Below are 16,686 nucleotides of genomic sequence, written 5' to 3'. Positions count from 1 at the left end.
TTGAACAAAGTATAGCAAACAAAGTCATAAAAGGAGCGAAACTATTTAGTCCCTCTCCCCTTCACCTCTCTTCAACTAGCTCCCTAGAGGACTCTGAAGGAAATTGGATTTGAGGTATTGTTTTGTTTTGGTTTAATCTTCCCTGATTCACTTTTTAATCAAAGCTACACACCAGGCCAGGCTTCCCACAATAGAGACTAAGCCCTAAGAACCAAGCTTTAATCTCATGCCCTTTCATCACTTTTGCAATATAGGATGCACCAAACAAGGGAAGGGGCTTCTGGCATTTTATCCTCCTCCCAGAGACAAGACTACTTTCAGTGGAAAAACAGACCTGATCATTGACTGAATGTGAACCAGAGGTGATACTTTCAGACTGAGCCCTCCTATTAGGCAGCCTTGGGCATTAAATGAGATAATATATAATAAAAGGTTGCCTGGCTGTGGTGGCTCCCGTATGTAATCCTATCTACTCAGGAAGCTGAAGTCTGAGGACTGGGGCTTGAACTCAGGGCCTGGGCCCTGTCCTTGAGTTTAAGGCTAGTACTCTACCACTTGAGCTACAGCTTTTTTCAGTAGTTTATTGAAGATAAAGTTCTCATGGACTTCACAGCCTGCGCTGGCTTTGAAACAGGATCCTCAAATCTCAGCCTCCTGAGTAGACACTTGACTCACAATGACCCTTTAAAGCCCTCTCACCTGCACTGTTTATCTTTCTATGGTTGCTTCATATATTTGTTTATTTACTTGGTTGTCACTGTGCTTCCTCAAATAGATAATTGTTTGTGACTTGGGTCAGCACATTGTCAGCTTCTAGACTATTGTATTTGATGAATGATAAGTCTCTCCTCCCACTATCCCCTTGCTACTTCTCTTTTTATTAATTTTGTGTGGTCCTGTGCCTTGAACTCAAGGTCTGGGTCTTGTCCTTGAGGTTTTATTGCCTAATGCTAGCACTCAACCCCTCGAACCACAGCCCCCCCACCCATTCAGCTTTCTTGGTGGTTAACTTGATATAAGAGTCTCACAGACAGCCTATGCTGGTGGCTCACACCTGTAATCCTAGCTACTTGGGAAGCAGAGATCTGAGAATCTGGGTTTAAAGCCAGTCAAAGCAGGAAAGTTTGGGAGATTTTTATTTCCATTTAATCACAGAAAGAGTCAGATGTGGCACTGTGGCTCAAGTGATTGAGTGCAATCCTTGAGCAAATGTTTAGGGACAGTCCCCAGGCCTAGAGTTTAAGGCCCAAGACTGGCAAAAAATAAAAAGGAAAGCAAGCAAGCAAGCAACTCACAGACATTCCTGCCCAGACTTGCTTTGAATAGTGATCTTCAGATATCTGCCCCACAAGTAGCTAGGATTATGGGCATGAGCCACCAAGATCTCAAACTTCTTATTCATCGTCTATGTCTTCAACCTTCCAGGTGGGATACAAAACTTTTCCTACTAGGTGTCCTTACTTTGGCTTTTTTATGGACCTTCAATGTTGATGCTATTCATTCTGGGAACTCAAGCTGATGAAGCCAAAGCCTTAGCCAAGGGATTTGAAAGAATAGATTCACCAGTCTACAAGTACTGGTTTATTTAAAACACACTTTATTGATTGTGTGTGTGAGTGTGTGTGTGCGTGTGTGCAGGTGTGTGTGCATGCGTGCACGAGTGCTGTGATACTAGGGCTTGCTCTCTTGCTTAGCTTTCATGCACAAGTCTGGTGTTTACCACTTAAGCCACACTTCCATTTCTGACTTTTTAAAACTGTTTTTTTTTTTTTTTGACCAGGCTTTTTTGCCCAGGCTGACTTCAAACCATGGTCTTTAGATCTCAACCTCTTACGTTGCTTGAATGGCAGGCAGGAACCACCACTGCCTGGCTTGTTTTTAATATTGTTTAACAAACTCCTCATTCAAAGACTGAGTCTCCAATGAGATGTACAAGTCGTTATGTTGAAAACGAACTTTACAACAACTTTGGTGCAGACAGGGGGTGGGGGGAGGCGAGGATTGGGTAGGGGGGGCGGGGAACAATGGGAAAGGATGGGAAGGGGAAACAAAGGACGAGGCTACGATGCTTGATAAGAAATGAACTCATTATCTTGGCCATATAATTGTAACCCCTCTGTACAGTATTTTCACAATAAAAATTTTAAAAAGGTGTGTGTGGGGGGAAGACTGGGTCTCCATTTCCCCATTTCATCATCACAAACCTTTAGTCACCATTATCTTCTCTACCAAGTAAGGATGATTATAATGGTGTGATTTTCAGGCTGGGAACAGACAGATCAGCTTAGCCAAAAGCAAAGCCCAAAAATTATAAGTATGAGATTTCTAACAAAGATCCAGGAGAAGGGATTGGAATGCAAGTGTTTAAGGACAATGTCTGTGAAATATGGAGGAAATGAAGGTTCAGAAGAGAGACATGACCTCTCACAGTCCCACTGATGGCAGTGGAATACAGGAAGAGCCTTAGTGCCCTGTACCCCGGACTTGGCATGCTTGCAGTGAGTGGGCATTCTTCTAACTCCTTGGAGGCCTCCAAGAGGGCAGTGGCATTTATCAGATCACTCACACTCTGGCAGATGTAAGAGGAAGCAGGCTCAGATTCCATACTGTCTGTCCCTGGCTTATTCCCATATGTTTGCCCTAGTCTTCATAATAGCATTGCAGTAGATTCCTGGGACCAGAGACTGAGTGACTCAGTCAAAATAGGAGGGAGTGACAATCAACACCAATGATAACAAGGGAGTGAAAAGCCAGGGCAGGAAGCTAAGGACGTTGGTGGGCCTGAAAAAGGGACAAGAAGAGTGCTGTAACCAGGTGCACGTTGCTCACACCTGTAATTTTCACTTCTCAGGAGGCTGAGATGAGGGAATGATGGTATAAAGTCAGCCTGGGAAGAAAAATCAAACAGACTCTTATGTTCAGTTACTCAAAAACAAAAACTGGAAGTGGAGCTGTGTCTCAAGTGGTAGAGGGCTATCCTTGAGTGAAAAGTCAAGTGAGGTAGATGCTGGTGGTTCACACATGTAAACTTAGCTACTCAGGAGGCTGAAATCTGAAGATAATGGTTCAAAGCCAACCTGAGCATGAAAGTTTGTGAGACTTCTTTTTTTGAGTTACTGCAGTGGGTAGGGGGGAGTCAGTACCAAGGCTTGAACTCAGCACCTAGGTGCTTTTCCTGAACTCTTTTGCTCAAGGCTAGCACTCTACCACTTGGAGACACAGCAACACTTCTGGTTTTCAGGTGGTTAATTATAGATAAGAGTCTCATGGAATTTCCTGTTTGGGCTAGCTTTGAACCATGATCCTCAGATCTTAGCTCCTTGAGTAGCTAGGATTACAGGCATGAGCTATGAGACACTCATTTCCCTTTAATTACAGATGTTCCTCAAAAAGGTAGCATGCTAGCCTTTTGCATAAACAGCTCAAGGTCAGTGCCCAGGCTCTGAATTCAATCCCCAGGACCTGAATACATACACACACCAAGGGGGGTCCACTAACAGCCAGAGTGATGAAAGCCATGAAGAGAACTTTCATCTACCTGCCTACCACACTAGGACCTTGGAGCACAATCTAGAACTGTATAGAGAATTCTGTCTCCTCCCCATTTGCTGTTCTCCCTTGGATTTGGTTGTTGGCCCTTCCTGTTACTTAATTCCCTATTTCTAGGCCTGTAGGAGACCCTTCCTCCAGTTTTGTCTCCAGCACCACACACAAAACACGGCTCCCAGTCAGCCACCCCCCTCTATACCCCACATCCTATGGTCATACTACCAAATCTTCCTCTATTTGTGTGTGTGTGTGTGTGTGTGTGTGAGTGTGTGTGTGTGTGTGTGTGCATGTGTGTGTATGTGTGCACACATGAGTGTGTGCATACTCATCCTGGGAATTTAACTCAGGACCTGCACACTGTCCTTCAGCTTTTCTACTCAAGTTTATCTCTGTATCTCTTGAGCCACAGCTCTGCTTTCAGCTTTTTGATAGTTAATTGGAGATAAGTGTCTTATAGACTGTCTTGCCTTGTCTAGCTGCACACTATGATCCCTGCTTCACTCCCAGTCCCCTGAGTAGCTAAGATTACAGATGTGAAATACCAGTTATCAATCAATTAATCAATCAATCAATCTATCTATCTATGTATCTATCTATCTATCTATCTATCTATGTATCTATCTATCTATCTATCTATCTATCTATCTATCTAGCTAGCTAGCTAGCTATTTATTGCTGGTAATGAGGCTTCAACTCAGAACCTAGTCACTATCCCTTAGCTTTTTTGATCAAGGCTGGAACTTTGCCATTTGAACCACAGCCCCACTTTGGAATATTTGCTGGTTCTTTGAAGGTAAGTCTAGGGACTTTTCCTACCCAAGTTGTCTTTGAACCAAGATCCTTAGTTCTCAGCTTCCAGAGTCCTTCTTCCTGTGTTATTTTTGCATATCTGTTACTATTTATCTGCTTTTGTCCAGAGAAGCTGATCTGAGACCCTTCCCAGATCACACTTGCTGCCATGTGCTGTGTGGCAAAGGAATGGCTTGCAGAATTGAAGAATGAAGTCTGTGTTTCCAGCCTCCATCCTGGGATGTGGCAGGTTTCAGGTTAAGGCACTAAAGGTGGCTAATTTATGTTCCCTGCCCAGTGAGCCTATGTTCTTCCCATAATGAGAAAGCCCTACAGCTGGACAGAAAGAGATGAGATCTTGGGGGTGGCAGCCCTGAACTCCAATTCTGGTAGAAAAAAATGTTCTCCCTAAGAGAGTTTTGGTAGTCTGTGATGAGAAAAAAGTAGTCACTAGAAAAGAATAGGCATAGCCCAAAAAGCAGGGAATAACAGAACACTCCCTTCCCCTCACCCAAAATCTAAGACCACTGGACAATAAATGTTTGGTGTGAACATTGCTCAGCCTTTTGACTGGGCTTTACAATGTTCCTGCTTCTGGATGTGTACACACGTGAGCATGTGCGTGGGTGAGCACACACACACACACACACGCACAATGGATGAACATAGAAATATTATTTTAAAAAATCATCTCTAAAACAAGTCACTGATGGCTCACGACTGTAATCCTAGCTATTCAGGAGGCTGAGATCTGAAGATCTCAGTTCAAAGCCAGCCCCAGTATATATATTTGAGGGATTTTTTTCTTCCATGAACCAGCAAAATCCCAGAAGTGAACATGTGGCTCCAGTGGGAAGACTGCCAGCCTTGAGAAGAAAAGCCTAGTAAAAGTGAGAGACTGAGTTAAAGCCCCAATGCTAGCAAAAATCAAGCAAATAACTAATTTAAAAAATCTTCACAGAGCTTTCCTCATCTGTAAAATGGAATGATGAACAAGATAATGGAAGAATGAAGGAAGAGAATACTGAAGAGCCTCAGTTCACCCCATTCTACCCCCAACACCTAGCAAATTTACAAAATCACCTGCTCATTAGAGCCCAACCAACTAGGCCTGCCTAGCCTTGTTGATTTAGTGCCACCTTCTGGTGCAGATGCAAAATGCTGCATATTGCCATCCTATGAGTCACTTGGGCAAGTGTCTAACTTGCTTCACACACCTCTCTATATAAACACAGTAGACTCGTTCTGCTCCATATCCTGCATCTTCCTGGCTTGTGATTTTCAGATTATTTCTTTTCTATTACTTCTGCTGATCCTGGGGCATGATCTCAAGCCAGGGTGCTGTCCCTTAATATTTATGCTCAAGGCTAGCACTCTACCAATTGAACCATACCTCCACTTCTGGCTTTTTGGTGATTACTTGGAGATAAGAGTTTCATATGAGCTAGGTGTTAATCGTTCAGGCCTTTAATCCTAGTTACTCAGGAGGCTGATATCTGAGGATGACAGTTCAAAGACAGCTTGGGCAGGAGAATCTGTTAGTTTCCTATCTCCAATTATTTACAGAAAAATCTAGAAATGTTGCTAACTTTGAGCAAAAGAGCTCATGAATAGCTCACAGATGCTGAGTTCAAGCCACAGGACTAGCAAAAAAAAGTTATAGGTTTTTCTTGTTGCCTGGGCTGGCTTTGAACCCTGATCCTCAGATCTCAGCCTCCTAAGTAAGTAGGATTACTCACAAAGGGCCCTTCTTACAGAAGTTCTGCCTCCTATCAGCTTGACCTTCAGCCATCCTGTATGCGAGGCCCTAGACTTCATCTCATCCTGCCTTGAGCAGTTAAGCATGTGGGCCACTGGGCATCACATTGTGGCCCATCACCCCTGGAAGACTTGTACATGAACAGTGGATTGATTGGAATTCAGAGGTGTTTCCTTTCTTTTTAGTCCCCTTTTTTGTAGAGATCTTCATTTCTTTGGTTTTCAATCCCAAATAATTTAATAATCTTACTGATATCTCCTCTTTCAAAACTGATCACACCTCCTTTGTGTGCCTATTTTTAAGGTCCTGATATGGATCTTGTGTACTGTTGTAGCTTCTTCTGACATGAGCTTACTCAGGAGGACTAATGCTTGTGCAAAAGATGTGATAAGTTTACAGTGTTATGAAGGAGTCTGGACAGATTCAATGACTGGATGAGTTTGTACTGATTTATACATAACACTAATATAATATTTCATATTAATGAATTGTAATCTTACTGATTACTTCAAAGCATTATATGTCTGCTTATATACATATATGTGTCTATATGTTTGTCTTTGAAAGAATGGCAGGTTTTATTTTAGAACTATATCAAACTCAAAAATAGTAATTGGTATAGTTGATATTTCCAATGAAGAAAGCAGATTTTTTTTGTCTCCAATCATCAATATTTATTGAGCATTTACAGTGTATTGGACACAATAGAACATACAGAAAATATTGTCCCTGCTCTGAAGGATCTTACATTCTGAAAGAAAAAAAATCTTTTTTTTCTCAGTCGTGGGGCCTGAACTATGGGCCTGGGAACTGTCCCTCAGCTCTTCAGCTTGAGGCGAGTGCTCTACCACTTGAGCCACAGCACCACTTCTGACATTTTCTGTGTTTGTGGTGCTGAGGAATAGAAACTAGGGCCTCATGCATGCAAGGCAAGCACTCTATCACTGAGCCACCTTCTCAGCCCCACCTGTCTTTTAAAATGACACTTTTATTTGGTGTCTTCTGTAACATTCTAAGGAAATATTCTGTAGAGTAAGATTTGGTATAACTCAGACCCATCATTACTTAGAGAAGATCTAAAGGCAAACAATGGCAGACCATTCAGGAAGAGTTTATAGGAGGTACACAATCTCATCAAGTAAGGTGAGATGTGCTGCAGTAGAGGATGAGGTTAATAGTTAGTGGAATGCAGGCAAAGAAAGCAAGGGATCTTAGACAGTGAGTAGAGCCAGAAAAGTCATGTGACCTTTTCAGAAGTACATGGCCACCAAGGAGGAATGGTTGGTGACAAGACAGAAGGCTAAATAAAAGGAAAGTAATCCTGTGCACCTGACAATTGAAATGTCCAAAATCAGAAGGCAAACTGAATCAAGAAATTCTCAAAAACCAAAACAGAATTTATAGTTAATGCTAACCAATGTCATGATGGGTCAAAAACATTGTGGCTTCCTAAGTTAGAAAATGCTATATATCAAAATTTTAACTGGAACATATTACTTTTCAAATCAATTTTCCCCTCCCCAAGGAAAAACTTGGCTCTGTAGGAGATGGTCATTAGATAGATTAGTATTTTTGTTATTGTGATAAAGTTTGCACTTTAAATTTGGTGAAAGCCCATTAGCTGCCAAAAGGGAGTAAAGAACAAGTTTATAATAATGTACAATTTCTTTTGAGGTGTTTCAAAACCAAAAGACTAATTTACATGAAAGTTATAGAAAAAGTAGTAATAATGATTACCAAACAGTTCATTTTCATTGCATCTTTACTTTTACATTTGTTCGTAGGTTGCCTAAAACATTTAAATACAAATAAAATGTGTAGCAAAAATAAGCAGCAAACATTACAAATAATGGAATGTGAACTATTTCTGCCCTTATCCAGAGTTAATTGAGACACAACTTTGTCTCAAAGAATACTTCTAGTGCTGTACTCTAGGTGTGCACACTGAGATAACTCTTCCACAGAAATACATGATTCCAACATGTAACAGCCATGGAATATCTGTTTGTACCACAGGCCTGCAAGTGTGCCCAAACTTTCTAATATCCGGAATAACTACACCTGTGCCTGAAACCAATTTTCCCTTTTATTCTCCACCAGTACAAACCAATATGTAGGAAGATTTCTTCACTTTGACATGGAAGCAGTTTTAACACTGGCCTTTGTCAAGTCACCATGTACCAAAGTACATGCCAAATATTTACAACTTGTATAAAAATTCTACATCCTCAGATTGGTCATCTCAAGATGAAAACAGATAGCTCACTAAATGTTAATGGTCAATATCTATTCCTCTAATATTAAGCAACAAAAAATTATCCTGGGGAATACAGAAATTCAAATAGAAGCAACGTAAACCTGTCATAAATCATAAACAACAAACTATTTGTGGGACAGCATGGATGACAAATGGTCTACTGTCTAAATTTTAGAATGAGGCAGACAAAAGTTGGAAAGCCATTTAATTTTCCCCTCCTTCTCCTGCTTTCACTTCATCTTATAACCACAATGTCAACGTTTAGCTCAGTAACTACGTTATTAGCGTGCGGTCTTTGAATCACTCTTCACTGAATGTATCAAGTTCAGCAATGACTTCATCAAAAGCTGTCTTTGCAAGAAAGCTAGCTTTCTCTCGGGAGTTCAGAATTTCATAATAAAACACCGAGAAGTTAAGGGCCAGACCCAAACTGATAGGTTTATCAGTTGTGAAGCTTGGACTCTGGGTCTGGGCGCTGTCTCTCAGCTCTTCAGCTCAAAGCTAGTGCTCTACCACTTGAGCCACAGTACCACTTCCGGTTTTCTGAGAGGTTTATCAGATATAAGGGTCTCAAATGTTTCTTTCTTGCTATTGTTTCTAACATATTTATAAGATTTCTTTATTGCTTTGTATGTCCCTCCCTGATGGTATAACCCCTGTTTTCACTGTATTTGATGTTGTATAATTTGTGGAGGGGAAGGGAAAAAACAGATTGTTTAAATAGGGATACAGGTGGACCCATTGCAACAATAAGAAGTACAAGACATTATGTCAAAAAACCAATTGTACAATTTTGGCACATGGGGGTGGAGAGTGTGATGAGATGTGAGGGGGAGATAGGAAGGGATGGGATGGGGAAACAAAGGAGGAGGCAACAATGCTTGATAGGAAATGTACTCATTACCTTGCTCATGTAATTGTAACCCCTCTGAACACTATTTTCACAAGAAAAAAAAGTCTCTCAGACATTCCTGCTCGGGCTGGGCTGGCTTTGAATGGTGATGCTCAGATCTCAGCTTCCTGAGTAGCTAGGATTACAGGTGTGAACCACCAGCTCCCAGCTTGCAATTCCTTTTGGCTGATCTCAAAAGCTTCTTGATATGCTGGTTATGAACGATTCACAATCCCTTTCTTGTCATCAGCAGCAGCAATCTCAGCAAAGTATTGGTAGTAGTCTCTCTTCATTTTCAAATACAAGATTTTGCTCTCTGCTTGTGAAGCACTAGGGATGCAGAACTTTTCCAAAAGTGACAGTGAATCATTGTAGCTATCTCTTAGCTCATTCTTGATTCTCTCTATGTTCTTCATCATCTGCTGTTTTTCTCAGCACCTTCCATTTATTTGCTCAATACTTGAAATGATACGCTAAGATGACCTATGGTTGTCTATAACATTTCTGTAAGCAACTGAGAGAAGATTCCTTTAATCATTAGACAATTCAGCTCTTTGCTCAGTGACAGACTTTATGTCACCATATTGCTCATCCTGCTAGGTCAGTTTGGTCTTCTGTACCAGCTCATTTGTACCCATGACTGGATTTTGTGTCCTGAGTAGGTGGTGGAAGACAGACAGGGATTCAGTGGCTTCTGGGTGGTGGCAGGAGTGGCATCAAGGCTGAGACTCTGCCCTGGATCTTGAAGTTCACAGGCTCCAGTGATGGGGTTTCCTCCAATCCAATTTTATTTTTTTTTTAATTCACACTGAAATTTTCAATCAATGAAAGCACATTTTGATTGATGCTTTCTTTTTCCATTTTAAAATGATTTTATATCCTGTCATTATAGTAACTTCTGGTTGTGGGATTTATTTTTGAAACAATACAATGTCAATGTGTATGATGGCAGGTGCTCAATGTGAACATTCTATGACCTCTTACGACAATGATGAGATGAAGAATGAAGTTTTGCCTTCAACTCCAACTGTCATTCAGCGCCAAGAGGTTCACATTTGTGAACAGTTGGGATATGCTCAGGTTCCTTCTAAAATTCTGAGAAATGGGAAATCTTTACTATTGCTATAGAGGTATGTTTAGAGTTTCTGAATGCTGCTTTTACAAGAGACTGCTCAATGTTACTTAATCTATATTCCTCATCTTTTTTCTTTTTTTGGTCAGTCGTGGGAATTGATCTCTGGGCTTGGGCTCTATCCCTGTGCTCCTCAGCTGAAGGGGAGCCCTCTACTGCTTGAGCCACAGCACCACTTCCAGTTTTTGAGTGGTTTTATTGGAGATAAGAGTCTCATGGACTTTCCTGCCTGGGCTGGCTTTCAACCATGATCCTCAGATCTCAGCCTTCTGAGAAGCTAGGATTACAGGTGTGAGCTACCAGTGCCAAGATATTCCTCATCTTTTTAAAAAATTCTCTAATAGGGGCTGGCTGGGAAGGTGGCTCAGTGGTAGAGTGCTTGCCTTATATGCATTAGGCCCTGGGTTTGATTCCCCAGCACCACATAAGCAGAAAAAGCCAGAAATGGTGCAGTGGCTGAAATGGTAGAACGCAAACCTTGAGCTGAAGAGCTGAGGGACAGTGCCCAGGCCCAGGAAAGACAAAAAAAGGAAGAAAGAAATAAAACCAAGCAATATCCTTACTTATTTTTAAATATGCATCAAAATACTACATTTTGACTTAAGGTTCTGCAATGAAAACATTTTTAAAAATATTTTTCTAATTTAAAATATTGTAGTTCTTTGAATGTAAACATCTTTTTGTAAACATCTTAAAAGAGAAAATGTAACAGGGGGCACCCCTTCACTGCCTTTATCAGAAGGACTTGTGATACAAAATAGAACAATATCAAAATTTGATATGTTGCATAAGGAGTAGAGCTCCAAGCTTGAGCATAAAAACGAAAGACTAATGTACCATGAGTTTAAAGCTCTCTACGAGCACAAACAAAAAAGATATACATATAGTAATAGAATATCATGAAACAAATTGTGCATCATCTTATTTGTTTTGATGTCCAAATAGAGAACATTAGACATGGAAATCCAGAAATTTTAGATGGGTTTTCAGAGTAGTGTGTGTGTATGTGTGTGTGTGTGTGTGTGTGTGTGAGAGAGAGAGAGAGAGAGAGAGAGAGAGAGAGAGAGAGAGAGAGAGAGAGAGAGAGAGAGAGAGAGAGAGAGAGAGAGAGAGAGAGAGAGAGAGAGAGAGAGAGAGAGAGAGAGGATAACTGTCCCTGAAAGAGAGAAGATAACTTTGTCCCTATGACTAGGGTGATCCTGGGGAATTGGTCACAAGGAGTAGTGTCATCAGGTCAGTAGAGTGCATAGTGGATGATGAGGGGAAAATAGCTTGGATGGTTCTCAGTGAGTTAAGGACTGTGGGAGTGACTGGGTATCTATCCTGAAGCAGCTGGTGAGGGTAAGACTGACTGGGCCCCTGATTGTTGAGGAGGACCTGAAAAGGCAGATAACTTTTCTCAGCTGAACTTGACCCCTGGCGTGTTTGACTCACATCAATAATCAGGAGAAAGTTTTCATTCTCTTCATTTTCATTCACTTCAGTATGACAAAAGACTAACCGGGGCCAATCAGTCAAGGAAAAATGAATTCTTGGCACAGATATCAATTGGTAATTGGTTCAGGATGTTCTGAAATGTGAACCATCTTGGGAGCCACGTAGAACAATGGTCACAGGTGGGGTCACCTACTGATCAGAAAGGCTCCCTAGAGGTCTTTGACAGCAAGATGGTGAGTGGATTGTACAAGTGTACTCTTCCTCATGTCCTTCAGAAAAAGTCCATTTAGAAGAAGGTGACCTATTTTTCGTCAGGAGTGGAAATGTAGACTTGGTAGGCATTCATGATTTGAATCTTTTCCTGGCTTAGACTATCTACTAGAGCATCAGTATTTCCAGGATAAGTTTGTTGATGAAGGTTTGAAGAAATGGAAAGAGACTTGCTCTGGCTTTGGATTCCATGACATCATGCAGAGGAATGAAGGGTTCCAGGAGATAGCTCTCCAGCACTCAACTAGATTCTTTTCTCATTACCATCACTCAGGAGTGTTTGGATTCTGAGGAAGTACTTAAAAAAATCTACCCTTCCCTCAAGGCTGGGTTGAGATCACAGGAAACACTAGATATTATCTTTGAGCTGCAAGTTATTTAACCACATAAAGCAAGTAGAGTTAAGGCTCACTTGACTTTCCCATGGTTAGACAATTGGAATAACATAGGCAGGAGTAACATGTCCACAACAACCAACATGGAACTGTGGAATAGAATAATCTATTCATTGTATAGATGTCATGTTCTATTTGAATCCAGGGCTCAGCTATGCCTTAATGACTAAGGAATTTCCATATTTGTTACATTCATATGGCTTCTGTCTTCTGGGTATTTTCTGAGACAAACTGACCTATGTCTTCTTGAAAAACTTTTCCACATTTGTTGTATTCATAATATGTCTCTCATGTGGGTATTCAATGAAGAACCCTAAGCTGTGCTTTCTGAGTGAAAAACTGCACATTTGCTACATGCATGAGGCTTCTATCCAGTGTGGGTTCTCTGATATAAATTGAGTTTTTTCCAGGTGAAAGATCTTCCACATTTGTTATATTCCTAAGATTTCTCATGTATATGAATTCACTTATGCCTGCTGAGTTGGGAAATTCTGGTTAAATGACTTTCAACATTTCCTACATCTATAAGGTTTCTCAACTGTGTGAATTCTGTCATGTGTGACCTCCACTTAAAAATCTTTCCATAGTTGTTGCATTCATAAGGTTTCAATCCTGTGTGTGTGTTCTCTGATGCAAAGTGACATGTGACTTCCGGTTGAAAGACTTTCCACATTTATTGCATTCATAAGGTTTCTCACCTGTGTAAATTCTCTTATGCCTGTTTGTGGGGAAATCTGTGGGGAACACAAGTAGCAAAGATGGTCCTGGGAGGAAGTTGATTGGGCAGAGCCGGATTTGTTCAGGTTCAGTGTGTAAACCACTCATGGAAGCTTAGGTGCATGTTAAGGTGTGGCATTTCAGTGATTGGTTGATCCCATTTCCTCTGCTCCCACGCAGTCTTTTGCTTTAAAAAGGAGATGGTCCTTGTTAATAAATGAGTTCCTGCTTGACTTGACTCCCTGCTGCATCTGATTGTCTCCTGAGCTAAGGGAGGCTGGGGAACAGGCGAGCGGCCACACTTACCTCTCCTCGGACCCCGTCCGTCCAAAGATGGACGAAGACCCAACACCTGTTGAGGTTTGATTTCTGGGTAAAGGATTTTTCACATATCTTACAATCATAAGGATTCTCTGCTGTGTGTATTCTCTGATAGACACGAAGTTCTGTCTTCTGGATGAAAGACTTTGCACATTCATTACATTTATATGGTTCCTCACCTGTGTGAATTCTTTTGTTTGTTGAGGTTTGACTTTCAGGTAAAGGACTTTTCACACATCTTACGTTCATAAGGTTTCTCTACTGAGTGTGTTCTCTGATGAATAGTAAGTTCTGCCTTCCAGTTGCAAGACTTTCCACATTTGTTACATTCATAAGGTTTCTCTCCTGCGTGTGTTCTTTGATGAACATGAAGGTATGCCTTACAGGTGAACGACTATCCACATTTTATATACGCATAAGGTTTCTCTCCTGTGTGTATTCTGTGGTGAACATGAAGGTGTGTCTTACAGGTGAAAGACTTTCCATATTTGTCACATTTATAAGGTTTCTCTCCTGTGTGTCTACTCTGATGCAAAGTGAGGTCTGACTTCTCTCTGAAGGAGTTTCCACATTTGTCAAATTCATAAGGTTTCTCTCCTGTATGGATTCTCCAATGGACAGTAAAGTTTCCCTTGTGGCTGAAAGATTTTCCACATTTGTTACATTCATAAGGTTCCTCTCCTGTGTGTGTTCTCTGATGAAAAATGAGGTATGACTGCCTGAAGGTCTTTCCACATTTCTTGCATACAGAAGTTTTCTCTTCTGTGTGAGTTCTCCAATGTCTGCGGAGAGATGACTTCTGGGTGTGAAATTTCCTACTTTCCTCATATGCATAGGGTAGCTCTACTGTGGGTGTTTCAGGCTGGAAAGTCAGGTCTGACTTCTGAAAGATAAATTTTGCAAATTGGATACTCATCAGACTACTCCTCTGGAGATTTGCTCTGAAGTTTTGTAAGGTGTATTGCTTTAGTGAAAGACTAATGGATTAATGTCCACTACATGGACAAGGATAATGTCCTGAGTATATTTTCTGATGTGTAGTGACTATACGGCTAAAGTAGAATGTTTTCCTACAGACCATACATTCAGGTGCTCTCCTTACTCTCTGAAGTATTTCTTAGTCAAGGAGAGCTGACTTATAGTCTTTTCTATATTTACTAAGGTTATGGAAGGTCTCTCTCACACAAACCCAATTACATGTAAAGAATATGATCTCTAGCCAGGCGCTGGTGGCTCATGCCTGTAATCCTAGGTACTCAGGAGGCTGAGATCTGAGAATTTCGGTTCAAAGCCAGCCCGGGCAGGATGGTTTGTGAGACTCTTATCTCCAATAAACCGCTGTGACTCAAGCGGTAGAGTGCTGGCCTTGAGCTGAATAGCACAAGGACAGCGCCCAAGCCCAGAGTTCAAGCCCCACGACAAAAAAAAAAAAAAAAAAAAAAAAAAAAAAAAAAAAAAAAGAATATGGTCTCTAACCCAGGCACTGGTGGCTCATGCTGTAATCCTGGTTACTCAAGAGGCTGAGATCTAAGAACTGTGGTTCAAAGCCAGTCAGGGCAGGAAAGTCTGTGAGACTCTTATCTCCAGTACCAGAAAACAGGAATTGGTGCTGTGGCTCAGGTGGTAGAGCACTGCATTGAGCTGAAGATCTGAGGGACAGTGCACAGACCCTGAGTTCAAGCCCAACAACTGACAAAACAGCTTTTTAAATAAGAAAAATTTTAAAAAAAGAATATGGTCTCTAAGTTTAATACTTCCCTTCTCCATATTCAAAATTCTGCAGCTCATTTGGAGTTCTCATACTTTTGACTAAAATGTTCTGAATATCTGCAGGATTCTTCAATTACAGGAGACCCACCAGGCCTACATGCAGCATGAATCTCATCAGGCTCACTATAAAGAAGCACGTTCTGAAATCCTCAGTCCTTATCCCTAAGGAGTTCATATTATTTCTAATCAACTCTGGCTTCTGTTTTGAGCTCAAATTAAGGGTCATTACTAATCTCACCCTTTCTTCAACTGTGTTAATTTTCATAACTGTTGCTTCACACAGACATTCATCTGGACTTTCTGGCACATCTTAATCACATCCTCAATTCCTGGGATATCGAAGATGAGTCATAGAAAAAAAGATAAAAATAAGAAAAATCCAAAGTTCACTTAATATAGACATTTATTTCATTGTAACTGTTAGAGATTTTAAAATATCAAAGTCAGAAATGATTTATAGAAAATATATGCTTTTTTCTCAAATGTATTGAAGTAATAGTGTTTACTTCCAGTGGAAAATAATGTTTTTGTGTTTAAGTTTTTTCTTCTTTTATATCAGAGGAAATATTTACTCAAATCACTCAAGTATGTGCTGCTAGAATTTTAAGCCAAGAACTAGCCATCTGGCTTTAGTAATTACGATGTAGTTTTTCTCAAATATACTTTTGTTTGATCATAAGGGGATAGCTGCTGTGTTTTTCATTTTTCTTGAAAAAATTTATGTACTGTGCTGCTTTTTTCTTAACTAGTATGTTAGGAAAAGGAATATTTTCTAGATTGAGAGACCAAAAGAATGTTTTATACACCCCTTGGCCTTTCACTTAAACAGGAATTGTTCTCAGAAGTAAGGATTCATACCTAAATCTCTTCAGTTGTTACTTCTTAGTAAGAATTACTTTTAGGTCCCTTTGAGAATTTTAAAAACCATTTCTCTCCATCTTTAACAAAGTTTCATCAAAATTCCTTTTCTAACACTCCTGCCTTTTAGAATCATGGAAGACCAAATATCCTCCAGGTAAAGATCACTCAATTATCCTCTCTATACTAAAATCTTTGGTTCTGAATCCCAGCCTCTGCCAACCATGACTGATAAGAAATTTGCCTTCTCCGGGGCTGGGAAGGTGGCTCAGTGGTAGAGCGCTTGCCTTGCATGCATGAGGCCCTGGGTTCAATTCCTCAGCACCACATAAGCAGAAAAAAAGCCGGAAAGGGGCACTGTGGCTCAAATGGTAGAGCACTAGCCTTGTGCTGAAGAGCTGAGGGTCAGTGCCCAGGCCCACGACCGGACCCAAAAAAAAGAAAAAAGAAAAAAGATATTTGCCTTCTCAAAGGATAGCAGCGCAGAAGTACTCCTTATTTCCACTTTCGCGGATTGTGCTAGTTTCAAAGAAAATGATA

The 16,686-nt window shown here is 40.7% G+C and overlaps 1 pseudogene; it reads right to left on the bottom strand.

Moving 5' to 3' along the window:
* Positions 1-8,558: 8,558 nt before the first annotated feature.
* Positions 8,559-9,884, bottom strand: LOC138821681 (14-3-3 protein zeta/delta-like; annotated as a pseudogene).
* Positions 9,885-16,686: the final 6,802 nt, after the last annotated feature.

This window comes from Dipodomys merriami, unplaced genomic scaffold (genome assembly GCF_024711535.1).
Source record: "Dipodomys merriami isolate MVZ:Mamm:240054 unplaced genomic scaffold, mDipMer1.0.p SCAF_93, whole genome shotgun sequence".
Classification (NCBI taxonomy): Eukaryota; Metazoa; Chordata; class Mammalia; order Rodentia; family Heteromyidae; genus Dipodomys; species Dipodomys merriami.
Note: the sequence above shows the minus strand (reverse complement) of the source record. Positions and strands in the feature narration are given on the sequence as shown.